Raw genomic sequence first — 16,372 nt, 5'->3', positions numbered from 1 at the left:
CAAACACAAATTAAATCTGTACTTTCAAGAGCACATTACTTATGATTCAGTCTGAAATATGATAAAAAAAAACAAAGGTGTGCATATCTGCTATGAGGCACTTCACACTTGAGAGGTAAAAAGGAGTTTCTGTGCTCTCTTAATTTTGCTGGCATATTACCTTTGATTTCACTCTATATATGTTTGTACAGCACCTGGTAGAGATTAACTTTGAAACTTGACAAATCCAGCATAAGTAAGTAGATATGATGACAAAGCTGCATAGAACTTGCAAAGACTGTGCTTGTATGTTGTGTAGGCACAACAACACAATACAAAACAAACAAACAGTGGTTCTATTGGTTTTATTTCATAATTAAGCAAATAAGGTGCTGTCGCTGTCAAGGCAGGATGGGAATGAGAAGACTGATTCAGAAGGCTGTGAGAGTAAAACTCCGATTTATTCAAAATACACTGCTTTTTTATACAGAGCTTCGCAAAGGTTAAATCCATTGGTCCTAAAGTGAAAACAAACTACAACATTGGTTCAGAGTGCTTGACGCACAGTGACAGAACTTAACTATAAACAATGTGAGAACAAGAGAAATAAAGAATTATTTACATTCCTTCCCAGGTCTTTCCCAGGCTTTTGCCTGGCTAGAAACTCTCAATTTATTTCTTTGACTGAATCTGAGACCCACAAGGTGCCATGTCAAATATTTAACTATGCTAAAATCATAAATGCTAAATGAAGAGGGTGATAAGACCTGTGAAATGTGAGCTTTCTCTTCCTCACAGATACCAGAAACTGCATTCACCTGGTATGGAGCAAGGAAATGCAGCTTTTCCAGAAACCTTAATTAGTATGTGTCTGACCCATTTACAGTGCTGAAATGTAATTACTTTTTATATGTGTTTATTTTTAAACTACATCCAGAGCAGCTGGGATTCCACACCTAACTGAATTACTAAAGCTTCATACCTAAAATGTCACACAACAAAGCTGGTTTCCCAGCTCAAGAGCAGTCACAAAATACCTTTCCCATTATGTTGACTTTTTCACTGCAGGGAAAAAAAAAAGTCTAAAACAGGTGTATTACCTAAATGCTCTGTCATCTGACAATGTGAAGCAATTACAGTCCTGCACTGGCTGGACCTTTCATTTCAGACTGTCCTTCATGTTAACTGAGATTTGGTGGCAACTATATGCCCAGCAGCTACCAATATTCTCTTTTCTCATAAGAGGGTCAAGAAAGCCTTCCATTTCCAAGTTTGTCTAAGTGCTTTTTTTCAGCTCTTACCTACTCCTTCCCTTTTTTAAAGGGTATTTAGAGTTTACATAGAAACTGATACCAACACAGGAGTATTGTGGTTTGACAATAGCCCAACACCAGGCATCCACACAAGGTCCTCGCTCACCCTCCCCTGACACAGCTGGGCAGAGGAGAGAAAAATTAATGAAGGATTCAGGAGATGACATAAGGACCAGAGAAAACACTCCAAGGGCAAAACAGCCTCAGCTCAGAGGTAAAAATGAATTTACTACTAACAGAGTCAGAGGAGGATAATAAGAAGTAAAAGAAGCCCTTAAAAACACCTTTCTTTCCCCAGCTCCTCCCTCCTCCCACCTTCCCAGCAGCACAGCGAGACAGGGCATGACGGTTCATTAACTTTTCCAGCACGGCTCCACTCTCACGAGCAGCAGTCCACCCAAAACTGCTGCAATGCTAATCTCTCCCACAGACAAACAGTCTTTCCAAAACTTCTGTGGCGTGGGTTACTATTCCACAGGGTGCAGTCCTCCAAGGACAGGCTGCTCCAGCCTGGAAGCAGGGCCCCTCTCTCCATCAAGTCTCCCACTGGATCACAGCTTCCTCCAGGCATCCACCTGCTCCAGCATTGGCACCTCCATGGGCTGCAGGTGGATCTCTGCATCCCTGTGAATCCCCAGAGGCTGCAGGGGCACAGCTGCTTCACCATGGGCTGACCCACAGGCTGCAGGGGAATTGCAGCTCCAGTGCCTGGAGCAGTTCCTGCCCCTCCTTCCCCACTGACCTTGGTGTCTCCATATTGTTTACCTCACATTTTCTCACCTCCTCCTCTTCTCTGACTAGAAAAAATAGCTCTGTGTGCCCCACTTTGTCTTAATTTTCTTCTTAAATCTGTTATCACAGAGGCGTTTCCAACCTCTCCAATTGGCCCAGCCTTGGCCAGCAGCACATCCATCTTCAGAGCCATCAGGGATAGGCTCTGCCTGACATGTGGAAGCTTCCAGCAACTTCTCACAGAAGCCACCTCTGTAGCCCCCCTGCTACCAAAAACCAGGCCAAGCAAAACCATTACAAGGGGATAGAAAGCAAGCCAGATATTCTAGGGCTTTATTAGTTTTACAAACATTGTGTTCCTGTGTGCCAAAACTACTAATTTTAATATTCTTTTTTTACTATCAGCAGACATGTTCTTTTGGCATAAGACTTCCTTGAAGCAATTTTTATCAGTCATTGTCTGGAATTTGAAGCTGCTGTTGCCTCACTTTGCACAGTTGCACCTGGCAGATGTCTCCATTTCTTAGTGAAAGAAAAACTCCTGGCTCATTACAGTTGTCTTCTCACTGAACTTAACTCAATTATCCTCATTTGTTTTGAGCAAGAGCAGCACCATTCCTTGTCAAAATGCATGGCTCCTGAATTTCAGTCTGAACTTATTTCTTAGAATGAGTGGTGTCTATTATTCATTTCCTGTTGGAGACCATTATAAACAATTTATTCTAAATTTGAAAGTTTTTTGGTGAAATGAAGTACAATTCTACATCAAGAAAGAGATATTCTAGATCCAAACAAATGATGTTTTGTGGATGTTTCTCACAGCAGTTGAAGTGCAGAGTCTCAGAGCTGAGACTACCTCCTTCTCCAGAAAAAAAAACCTGAACCTCTAACAAGTAGCAACCATTGCACTGCATGATCATTCAGTTTAACAGCAATGTTGTCGGAATCTGAGGTATTGATGATTCCAAGATTGTAAAAAGTCTCTGTCTTTCTGCCCCGTTGCCAAAGAAGAAGCCATAATTCATCTGTGCTGTTTTCAAGGTTGTTTATTCTTGCTTATCTCTAACATGTTCTGCTGCCCTGCCGCAGGTCTTTCCTGCAGGGCAGCGTGCGGGGCTCTGCCCCCAGTGGGATGTTACAAACATTATATACCAGAAACTACGTGTACTATATTTACAATAATGTGCCAATATCTATCATCTACGTTGAACAGCGTGTCCCCAGCCTAAACCAACAGAAAAATGCCAACACTACAGTGAATCATGGAGGGCATGAAGAAGGCAAAACAGGACAAGACACATCCAATTTCCTCCATCTTGTCCCCTTTGAACCCCTAATCTAGAAACCTAAAATTTTACTTTTGTACCCGTGCCACACTTAATTATTACTCATATCGAATACTCAGAGCTTGTAATTCATCCTGTAAGATTGAAAACTCTTTTCCCTGGACAGAGATCAGAGACAGTGTCTCTCGGGGCTCTTTACAGGGGGGTTTCTGACCCCCTGCCAGGGTCCCAGGCAATCCAGGGCAGACAGAGGGAAGCCCTGGATTCCCACACAATGTGAACATTACAGTTAGACACTGCAGAACATAATTCTTACTCTTGACTCTGTTCTCAGGAAGCCCTACCTGAAATACTGCCCCCAACACAAGAATATGTTGGAGCAAGTCCAGAGGCAGGCCACAAAGTTGACAAGGGGCCTAGGGCAGCTCCACTATGGAGAAAGGGTGAGAAAGATGGGACTGTTTGACCTGGAGAAGGTTGTGGGGACACCTCATAGCAACCTTCCAGTATCTGAAGGATCCTACAGGGAAGCTGGAGAGGGACTTCTCATCAGACACTGTAGTAGTAGGACAAGGATTAATGGGTACTCACTTAAAGAGGGCATATTTAGTTTAGAAATACAGATAAAATTATTTGCTCTGAGTGGTAGGCAGTGGAACATGTTGCCCAGAGAAGCTGCAGACGGCCCATCCCTGCAAATTTAGAAAGCCAGGTTGGGTTGGGCTCTGAGCAGTCTGGTCTAGTGGGAGATGTCCCTGCTCATGGCAAGGCAGCTGGGACTAGGTGATTGTTAAGATCCGTTCTAAACCAAACCAGTCAATGATTCTATTGATTCTATGATAATGTGGCTATTGATTCTATGATAATGTGGCAAATGTAAAAGCCAGCTGAAATGTCTGCTGCACAACAATGCAGAGTCTTATTTACCACCTGTGAATTCTATTTGACAAAGGGCAAGGTGAAGAAAACAGCATTCTTGAATACCCACATAAAAGTATATTTCTAACTCTTCAAATGAAATTAGATAAAATTCCTCTTAATTTGTCTACCTTTTACTCCACTTGAAGAGGAAGGAGAAACAGTGGAATATCTGCTTTTAAAAGGAAAACTGCTAAAAAATAATGTTACATCTGATTTTCAACAATGAAAAAAGGGCATAACACAAAAAAGTAGGGATTTGGTTATGGTTTTTTTAATTGATTCATTCTCATTCATTGCTTCCGCACAGTGTGGGAGTACCCTGGAGAGGAAACAAATCTGCTTGTGAGAGAGAAGCATGAAACAGGATAAAACATGGAGAAGATCTGCTGCTTGCTGTTGAGGGGTTGTGGCACATGCAGAGGAACTGCTGAGAACAGAATGAAGTTGCCAGATCTCAGAGGAGATGGGAAAGGCACTTTCTAGCCTCTGGAACTGGCTAAGCACTTTGCTGCAAAACAGAAAGCCTCTGAGCTGTCAGGAACCATGCCTAAATGCAAGTTCTTTCTTCTAAAGAGACACAGTGAATTCAATAAAGTACATGTGAACCCCTTCCATTTCTAGTCCATCGCAGTACCTGAGCTAGGCTTTCATATACTTATTGAGATTCCTACCTTACATTCTAGTAATCCTGATTCTACACAATAGTAGTTTCATTTAAAATACTTTTGGTGTCCATCAGGTTGCTCCATACAGGATATCATTTCGGCATAGCTGACTGGGACTCACAGCAGACATGGACAGCCGTGACAATACATGGGAAGACAGGGTTAATGTAAATGCAAGAGTTCGATTTATGTATGGGCATACGTCCGGTTGAAAATGGGCCATGGCTGCAGGACAAAGGGCTGGAATAGTTCCAGTACATGTCTTCAGTCACTACAATCGATTCCAATACAATTCCATGATGATTACCTGACAAGGATCACCAACTCCAACACTTTGGGGTGCAGGCATCCCAAAGAATCACACTATGTGCTTGAGAGCATTGTCCAAATTCCCTCAGGAACCTGTTCCAGTTTCTCAAAGTTAGAAGAATTTCTGAGTTGAAAAAAACCACTCAGGTTTAAAAGGTCCAAAACATTTCTGCAAGGCTTTTGGAAAGAAAACTTTCTAGGCTAGGTTCTTCCCTGCATTTGCAATGATCACTGGCCTTGCAGGCACTTCTGGAATACTGAAAAGCACTACAGTATTAGCCTGCTACTAATTACAGCAGTTTTTCCTCTGACTTATAAGAATGTGTTTTTCCTGAACAATACTGTGCATTCTACTTCTGTAGAATGCTAAGACCTAGTCATGCTGTCACCCAATTGTGCTCTTTTTAAGATAGTCAATAATCCCTTATTCTCAAATCTTTTCTCCTAATGGCTTGTTCACTTACTAAATACATGTATCATCCTCCTAATTTATGTAATTACAAGGTGGGAACATAATCTGGTCTAAGTCAGAGCCATGGTATCTGATGAACTGATGCCTGAAGCCTAGACAAAACTTATTTAACTAGTTTCTTTGACCTTAAGAGTAGCAAAGGATGTAAGATTTTCATAGGCTCATATATTACAAGAGAAAGAAATATGCCAAGCAGCTACCTTAGTTTCTAGCCACTTTAGTTAAAAAAGACAAAGGATAAGATCTTGCTAGATGTAGTAATGATATTAACATGGCAATTAAGAGTTTGCACAGTGAATCCCCTTCTAAGAAAAACAATTGTCTTCTAAATTATCATATATGCTTAAGTCCATGATTGCCCCTTATAAACATAGATGATTTTGTATGCCAAAATTATTTTAGTCATCGTTCAAATTAAGTTGCCATTTTGCCATTTTCATATGGTGTCATTGTCTTGCCACAGAACATTTGCCACTTTTGTCTCCAGATTTTCCATTTCCACCTTCTGACTGGAAAAAAATTACTTTTTGTTACATGGCAATATGTTACAGAGAAAATAAAATTGAACATAAATTAGGTTTTTGTTTTCTAGGGACATTCTCCTTAGCTATGTGCAGCTTGAATATGCTTATTTAAGAGGAAAACAAATTTTTTGAAAACTGTTCCCCTGTGATATGCTTTTTCTTCAGAAATTTGGATTTACAGAGAAGTCAATGAACAGATCCTAGTATAACATGAATGTCAGATTTATGTTCCTGGCCCTTTTTATTTAAAAACTGCTCTATTTTTCAACATGAATGCAGCAGTGAAAACTAGAAGGTTTTCAGGTGTACTGAGCTGACTGCCATTCAGTAGACTTTAAATGACGTAGATGGTAAAACAGTAACAACACTCAAAAGCCTCTGTCTCAAAACACAACTTGAAAAACACAATTCAAAGGAATCAAACCAGTTTTCTTCTTTGTGTCTCCTTCACTTCTTCCCAACACTGCTTCTGCAGGTTTGAAGATTTTTATATACTGCACATCTCCCCAGGCACAAAAATTTGCTTGTGTGCTGACAAAAAACCAAAAAAATATCAGTCAGGTAGAGTCAGGTAAGAGTCTAGCATGTAGGGCAAGTCACAGTGTACACCTACATGAGCATAGTATTCACATATAATCTGTAATAGATAAATGCAAAATGATGGTTTAGCAGCTCCTGAAAGCAGTCTGTTTTGAAGACAGGGTAATAACATAAAATTTTAATCAGATTCCTCAAGATGTACCCTGACAAGCAGTATTTAACACTCTTCAAAACTATCTATCTTCAATTATTCTTTTTTACTGGAAATTTAAAATACACATAAATAACATGTTTACATGTCCCGGTAAATTTCGTTCTCATGTAATCAAAGTGGTGTGCTGCTGCTGGAGATGAGAATCACTGTGAAGAGAACATAAGACTCAACATGTATCTGCAAGTTAGTGAATCTGTGTGTGTGAGGAAGCCACAGAAATTTATTCAGACTCTTGCTTTAGTTCAGAGAACCAGTGTGAATTATACCAGAAATCAAAATTCAGCCTGAATAAAGAATGTTGGCAGCTGTCTCAGATAATAATAGAGAGATTTAAGCAGTTTTACAAACTGTCTCTGGAAGACAGGTATACAGATGTAATTTCCACATTTCAGCTGGTGGGTTTTCTGTTTGTTTTTGTTTTGCTATGTTTTATTTTAATTTAGGCACATCTTCTGATTTTCTTTTTGCAAGCAAAACTATACTTTTCTTAAAATAATCTCTTTTAGGCGTATGATGAGAAACACTGTAATGTGAAGATCTATCCTGGCCAAATCCTCAACTTTTTTGACTTTTTCTCCTCATCTAATAACTGGATACTTTTGATATATTTCCCTTGACCCCAGAGACAGATAATTGTCATCGTGCAGGAAACAAAATACTGAGTTTCAAAGGACTGAAAAAAAAAGTTTCAGGAAAGACCTAGGACTACTTAAAGACAAGGTAAAGTTACAGAGGAAAGAATCAAACATTCAAGGTTATAAACTGAGTGAATTTCTAAATTACACACAATTTCTGCAGAATGATATTCAAGATGCCACTTTGCAAAATGGTGAGTGGTGATGCTGCGATAATATCTCTGCCTAGGGCCTCATGCAGTGTTCTCTGGTTTATTTTTCTTCCCACCATAATGGATCAATAATGAAGACAGTAATGAGGACCTCTCCAAATAAATGCAGGATCTGGACAGAAAATTTGCAACCTAGTCAACATCAAAATCAGTATATAAACTATATGCTACTGAACTAGCTTAAGGCTTAAAGATAAAGGCCTGTGGAGGCTACAACTGTCAAAATATAAAATTGATCATTTCACCTGTAAATTAACAACTTTTTTCTTTGACAGATACTCACAAAAATCCCTGTGAGGAAAAAAGTTCTATATTTTTCAAAAAGTAAATATAAATGATGTTGATAATTTGAAAGAGGACTTTAGAAAAAATATAACATTATCATCTAGCTATTTATAGAAATATGTAAGTCTGTGCTGAAGAACTAATCCCTCCTTCATTAAAATCTGTTAACCTTAAAACATATTTACTAATCAAGTCAATGAGGATATGGAAATACTTAAGAATATAAAGGGGACATACTTGATAAATTCTTTAGTCCTAGATAGTGTGCAGTCAAAATCTGTCAATCTTGAATGCACATTTTGATTATCTGAGAAACTGAGTGATCAAATTGATACAAAGTAGTAATACTATCAGCATACACACAAATAGCTGGCACTTCTGTAGTGGCTTTCTAGTGCTCAGAATATTTAATAATTCAGTTATTTAAAACAATTTGGGCTAGTAAGCCACTAATACAATCCTAACTAAAAGGAAAATTAGATAGACTGTTTACTGAGGTTTCATCATGGCAGAGTTTCTCTCCTGTACTTCCCCTAAAATTTGGATTCCAGTAAATGTGATAGTATGGGAAGTGCCACAGCACAATAAGAGGAAAACTTTATACAAGAAATGCTGTGTTTTCTAATGCACAAGACAGTTCCTATGACCTGAAATAAACCACTGCTACAACATCAGCTCAAAAGTGATAGATATGTATATTTTTTTTTACTGGCCTTGCATATCAGCACACACTAATCCATTATTCTGGGTTTAACAACTTTCAAGTCCAAATGCTTTAATAACTGAAAACCAATAATAAAATATATCAGCAATTCTTTGAGTAATCGTGCCCACTGCTCCTGGTCAGAGCTTCATTATCAATGTTTAAACATTTAGATGATGATACTATTACATTTTTCTCTGGTACAGAAAGGGTGATAAAGAGCTCATGATTGACTTTATCTCAGAGTGGTCAAATGTGGTCACAGTTTACAAAGGAAAAGAAGGCAGGAGGCAGAGCACACAGTAAAGCCAACTTGCAATGACCCAAAGGGTCTCTTTAATGAATCTGTATAAATTACTATGCTTGCAAGCAAAGGAGTCATAAAAATACAACATTTTAACAGGTGGGTGAAAAGATGGTTGGTCTTGAAAAACACAGTCATACATAATAGAGACTTGGGAAAGTCTGATCCCTTGCCTTTCTCTTACCTTTTCCAGACCTCTCTGGAGGTCCCAGCCTGATCTCTTGCCTTTTCCAGACCTCTCTGGTTTAAAGTGCTGAAGATGCACTCCTCAGCTTCAGTAATACAATATTGTTAGTGTCTTTTCTGGAAAGAAAAGAATCCCATAATGTAGTCTTTGGTTCTAGCAAATATGCATGCAGCAAAGTTTGAAAATATAATATAAATTACACTACAGTTGGTGTCCCATTCCTTTTGTAAATTAACTCTATTGAAATCTCCTAAAATGTATGCATGTCTACTCTAAAAGCCACAGAAGCTCTTCTGGAACCTCCCTTCCAAAACTGCAGATTAGTTTCGTGTGGCCTGATTTATTTCTGAAGAGTGCATTGCTGTTTCATTTTAACTACATGAATAATTTGTGATTCTCTGTGAGGGGCTTCCCCATGGAAAGTAAAATCTTTCATCTGAGCAATTGTTATCACTGGGAAAAAAAGGGGCAAACTTTCATATTTTCTAGTCCTTTAAGATGCTTCATATTAGTGTCAGCTGTAATTAGAATTCCAAAACCAAATTAACATACATTCAGAAGAGAACTGGTAATTGAATCTTCATTGGTTTTACTTGGCTAATATATATACGGAAGCTTTAAGTTAAAACATAATCATACAAACATCAACAATTCCTGTCTTTAAGTTGGGAAGTTTGGATATATTACATCACATCATCCCTTCCTTTCCTATTCTGCAGTCAGATCTAAATGACAGTAGCTGAGCTTACAGAAACACCCCTGGTGAAGACGAGGATGAATTCATGTTCATATGCCATCATGTTGGAACATTTATTACATGAAACAGTAATATTCATAATTTCATCAATTAGACTAATGGTTGTTCCAGAGACAAAACAATTCATTCAACCACAAGATGGTTGAATAAAACTTTTAACCTTAGCAATATTCAATACATCATTTCTATTAATTAATTACATTATTAAAAGCAGTAAATTTCATTATTTATATAAGCACTTGGGACTTTATTTCACTTGCTTGCTAGCAGATGCTGCAAAACAGATGGCTCATCCAGTCAGAGCACCTGGAAATATTCAAATGCAGCATCTTTTTCTATCGGTTGTCTGTTTGTGAGTAACCAAGAAGTTCTGTCAGAAGCACAAAATTTCTGGTATGTCTTCTTTTCCTTCAACTCTCCTTCACCTCCATTACTATTTTTTACTGGTTTATTAATTTTTTCTCCATACTACAAGGAACTGAGGTAATTTGAAGGAATTGTCAGTGAGGATTCTTCTGACCTCACTGAAGAAGTTGGCCCAGCACTGCTTGCATGTGGTCGTTCCCTTAGAAATGCTCAGCAGAAACAAAGGCCATAAAAACTTGCACATGATGATTTGGCTGTGTATTGGGAAAATAGAATTAATATTTTGTTAGATGTGTTTTTCTTACTTGTGTTGATTTGCTTTTTTTGGTGTAAGTGTACACAGAACACTCTTATGCCAGCAAATAAGGATTTATAATGAGTACAAATCAAATAATCCTGAAGGTATTGCTGGGGCTACAAGTACTAGTGCTACAGCTGGTGGTGTAACTCTTCCACTGATCAGGCTTCATTATTTTCAAATCATCATGCACTATAAATGACAGTTTTCATGGCCACAGTCCTGTAAACTAAGAATGTGTCTTAAAGCCTTGCTGAGACAAAGTTACCTTCTATCTCCCCAAACCAACCCTCCACCATGCCCTCCAGAAAAAGCCACATTTTCGTTACATATCTGAACTCAAATTATTAAGTTGTTCACACTCAACATTTCACATCCTATTTTCACTCTAGTATCAGGCTTCTAGTCCCAGATTCATTAGAAGATATAATGAAGGCCCTGGACAAGGACTGAAATAACAGCAAACTACGGATTAATTTCTAGTGCTTTTGAGCTGGAAGAGAATTCTCTACACAACTGCCTTGTGTAAAAACCACAATACTTGTGTGTGGGAGTCAGGGCTGAAAGTAACAAAACAGGAATGCTTTGGGAAGACTCCTATGTCAGCTCAGGGCGAGAAGGTGTGACAATTTCTCAAGATTCCTCACTCCCAAATGTAAATGAGTATGTGTCTATCACCCAGAGTTCACGCCCCCACCCTAGAAAGTTCTGTATCCCCAGCTCCCTCATTGGCTTGTTTGCTACAGTCCCTCCTCTTGTTTCTCATTGGTTGTTCATGCATCATACCATCCCAGCTCCTTCCTCAACCCTTATCCCCGTTGGTCCAGTGTACCCTGTCCCCTCCCAACTTCTTCCAGTTGATATACCCTGAACCCGCCCCAGTCGGGGGCTGCATTTTGCCACCTCCTCTCTGTCTGTAGCCTCCTTCAACAGTGGCTGTATTCGTGCCTGCTTTACCTGCTACCCACCCAGCTTTCCTACCTACCTAGTCCTCTCTGGACTCTCATCTCTACCCTCAGTAAACCTTGTTGGACTGATACACGGAGTGTGCTCCTGTCTTTTCTGGTGAGGAAGAAATCTAAAACATCTGGGCTTGGGTGTCTGGTTGGCTGGGGGAGCTGCTTGCAGGATCTGGGATGGAGACGCTTCCAGATCCTGCAAGAAACCCCGACAGGACCTTCCCAGGGTGGCTTGCACTTGTGCTTAGGAAAATTCTGCTTTTTCTGCAACTGGAGCAAGCCATTGAAAAAGTACAAAATTCAGCAAAGAATCCAAAGGTAGACATAGAGCATGTAATGATACTATTCTGTCATTGCAAGCATAGCATCTACATGAGTGGGAGTTTATATGAAGTGTTTCTCAATTCCAGTTTAAATTCAGCAGCTTGGTGTCATATATTTTGTTCTTACTGTGCTTGATTTAAAAGCTTTTATAGTTGGAAATATACCATCACCCACTAAATTCCTGAAAAACAGAATGAGATGCCAGTTATCGAGAAATTTCTGTTAGCAGCACTCATGATGGCTGCCTCCAAAGGATACCTCTGTTTCTCAGTTTAAAAAAAGTATTACTATCCAACAAATTTTTTTAAACCCAAGTGAAGACAGAATAAATACTAACCAGAGCAAGGGAAATTTAACATGCAGGCCTAAAGTTCAGAGGTAGAGGGAAGAATTACACAAGTGGGAGTCAGTGAAATGAGTAATGGGGTTTTTCACTGTTTTTATCACTGTATAATTTCCCAAGTATTTGAGATAATGATCAGGGCTATACTATGAATGATTGCCTGTTATCTGCAAGGCACTTATAAAGTGTCCAGGGACAGCTGCCTGACAGATTCTAAAGTCTTCCATTTGCACAGTTGGGCTGATTAATAGAATTCTGAAGGTACCTGGTCAGAGATAATCAGAGATTAAAGGCTGATAGCATTATCTCTCCTGTTTATATAATTTACTATTTAATTAGTTGCTTCCCTTTTTCTGTCAGCTATATCTAATACTATCTTTGAGAATGAAAATCTAGTTCTGAATCCATATCTCTCTTCTATATGCTGTCTTTCTTCTCTGGTATGATGAAATAGAAAAACATGTAACTCTCAATAAAAATTCAGATTTTGGATTTGCCCTTTAGGATTTACAGAATGCCTTTACCAGGAAGTTCAAACAGGGACTTATAGCTTGAATTTTTGCTCTTTGGAAATGTAATGGTGATGATCGCAAATAAGGCAACAAATATTATTTACACTGTGAATTTGTGTTTGTGCAAGTTTATCTGGGTTCAGGGCATGTGCTACAAGGATGCAAAGCATTTTGCAGGGAATTAGAGAGTATGACCTGCGCATCTTTGCATGGGTCCTGGGTTGGTGCACTTCATTAGGCTGCAGTGCTCTAATTCAGTACCTGTTAACCTGAAAATATAACATTTTTATATAGGCAGAGTATTTTTGACATAGAGGTGGCTTTATCAGTTTTCATGCTACAAAATGAGAATTTCTTTGGCTGAATTTAAGTGAAATCCATGGAGCATAAACTATGTCCTAGGCCAGACACACTGAAATTGCCCTGAAATGTTGCAAAAGAAGAGTACTTATGTTGTAGTAAGAATATTGAAAGATGGAGCCCTTTTCCTTTCAAAATATCTGATTTGTTTTTGAGAAAGATACTACAAATAGTAGTATTAATTTTATATTCTCAAAGGTACGCAATACAAAGGTTTCTGGAGTATGTATTAAGCGCTTCTTTCTGCAACCTTACAGAAGGTGAACAGCAAATATTCCCAATGTAATGAAAGTAGTGAATACTTAACTGGGATGCGTAAATCTGAACAAAGACTATATTAAAAACCCAGGCACTCACTAATTTAAGAAAACACAATACTCTGAGAATTTAATGCAGTAAAGACTCCTAAGGAAATTTCTGAAGGAGAAAAGCGTCATATTATGTCATTTATCAAAAATATAAAGACAGCAGTTCTTTTCCAGCCAAGAGTTGACTTTTAAAATTACCTAGCAAAGAGCATCATGGTATCAAAGTCTATTTTATGCACACTTACCCTGATTATCCTTTGGCCAGCTAGAAGCGTTGCTAGCCCACATCTCGCCTACATGCATTTTGTTGAGTGATTCAGCAATGGCATATATGGGGATGACATTCCTTTCCCTTCTGCCACAATCTTTTTAAATTCAGAGAAGATAGCATTTATTGCTCATGACAGTGGTAGGTTTTTCTTCTACTCTTCTGAGCGCAAGCACCCCAGTGCAGCTTCATAAACCCATGAATTACACATGGCTTTTCCATGTGACTAAAGGCCACATCTACACTCATAGAAAAGGAAAAATAGAAACTCATATAGGGAAATTAGATCAAAAGGTGCCTATACTTTGGGATCCCTAGGATTGAGGGTAGCAATTGCATATGCTAATTTCCAAATTCTCAATGAGAAAAACACAAGGAACATAATATACATAGATCGGAATCTAACTTGACAGAAACTAAAACAGGGGAACATGAGTGCACAAGCATAAATTATCTGTTATTGGGCTACTTAAAAAGCCAATTGTTGGTAAAATGGGATTTTTATTATAAGTGAAGAACCATATCTTTGTTACTTGCTAATTCAGCAACTCCTTTTTTCATCAAATGAGGCTGTACTAACCAGAAATTTTTCCGACAAAGTGCATATACACGCTAATTTCCAAATCCAGAAAACTATAAAATTTAAATTTAAAGATTCTAAAGAATTTAAAGAAGGATGACTAAAGATAGATGTCTCTGGCAGTGCTAAGAAAAGAAGAGTGTGAAAGAGCAAGCGTGTCTGAGACCATTTCACTTTCTCATACAAGTGAAATGAGGAGGATTGTGCTTGTCCTTAAGTTTAATAATGAGCAGACCTAGTGCTGGGTTTTAATCTGCTTGCTTTCCTTTCTTTCTTCTTTTCCTCTACGTCTCTCTGTTGTTGCTGGGTGCAGACCCCATACTTACGTTTAAAGCTTACACTGATTCTTGTGGAAGGTTTTAAGATCCACCTGTGTTAACAAAAAGAGGCTCTTAACCCAGAACTCCTATTTGGAGTAGTATCTGAAAGACTAAAGGGCTGCTTTTTATCCTGGCCTGTCAGGGGGGATGGGAGACTTTTTCTGCTGGGAATAAAAAAGATGTGCAGGACAGCCATTAGCTTGGAAATCCCACCTAGAGCAGGATTATCCAAACATGACAGATGTTCATGGTAGGAGATGGAAGTATCATGTCTGGAAGGAGATTACAGGATCATACACTGCCATTCTGCAGCCATCAAAGTGTTGTGATCCCTGAGTTATCATGGGAGCATCCATTTAACACAGAAACCTTTGAGATTGAAAATCATGTACACCTGATCATTATTGCTAACTGCTCCTGCCCAGGTCACCCTCAGGTGTGGCTGTGCAAACCCTCCTTTCAGTCCTTGTAGCTTTGGATCTACCTCTGCCAGTGAAACTGTGAGCTGGTGTATTGTTGGACACAAATGGGAAATTCTGCCTTTTAGGCATGCGAACTCAACCATGTTCTTATCAAATCAGGCTGACATCCTTTACAAGACTTAGTTTATCACTACAACTTTTTGCTTACAAGTTCAGTCACAGTTGTGTAAAAAGAACTTTTTGTTCACTCTTTGGTTACTGACTATTGATTTAATTTCTTTTTAAAGCCACTACATGAAGAAAACTAAATCATTTTGGAAAACTAGCCTCTTTCTCTTGGATTATTTCTTTGGAGTATTCCAAAACAGCATACCATATAGGGCTGAGGGGAGATGATGTATCTAAGAGTGAAAAATGGTGTCTCGAGGATTTTCAAGAAGTGGTTCTTTGGTTGTCAATAGATGCAGAAATAACACTAATGTGGGTTACTTTTGTACCCTTAGAAGTTGCCAAGGGGTAGTTCAACTCTTTGTTTCACCCATCTCTCTGTCCCAAAAAAAATAATGACTCCTACATGGGCAGCCATTTTTAACTGTGAAGTCTGTGCTTACAAATTAATGTTGTTTGGAGTTCAGCATTTCCAGGCTTGATGAATCTTTCTTATTATATGTCCAGTCTTGAGTGCTGAAGTAAACACTAAAGTTTAAATTTACTAGAGAAGTCATCAGCAATTTTCAAGGAAATTCAGACTCTTTCTGGGTAACAGTTAGCAGGGCAAAACAAGTGAATTTTAAACTCTAGTCTCTGTTCATTCCTTCTTTATGGGTCTGATATAGTAGCTCTGCAAGCAGATGAAGTTGGCTTGCTCTATGCACAAGAAATAACATTGTCTTTAATGTACCCAGGACTATGCCAGTGATAGCTTTCCTGCCAAGTCAAAGGATCACTGCATTATAACACATAAATTCTATCAAATCTTCTCCTGCAATCTCATTCACAGGCAGTGGTGAATGTGCTTTTAAGCACTAATGAAAGAAGAGAGGATAATTCCAGCAGACAGAGTGGAATACTAAAGACATTATACCAAATCACACCCAGTAGGTTGAAATACCCTTCCCCCCCACCCCCCACCTCAGGCCCCCCCGAAGTTACCGGCTAGCCCAGATCTGTGAGGCCTTGGGGGAAAGTATTTTTTCAGGAGCAAGGCAAAGTTTCCAAAAGAGGCTCCAACCCCCAATGTGGCCCAAGATGTTATTCCATGGCAGGAAGAGGGA

The sequence above is a fragment of the Taeniopygia guttata genome, chromosome Z (genome assembly GCF_048771995.1).
Source record: "Taeniopygia guttata chromosome Z, bTaeGut7.mat, whole genome shotgun sequence".
Lineage (NCBI taxonomy): Eukaryota > Metazoa > Chordata > Aves > Passeriformes > Estrildidae > Taeniopygia > Taeniopygia guttata.
The sequence above is the reverse complement of the archived record's forward strand: the minus strand, read 5'-3'. Positions refer to the sequence as shown.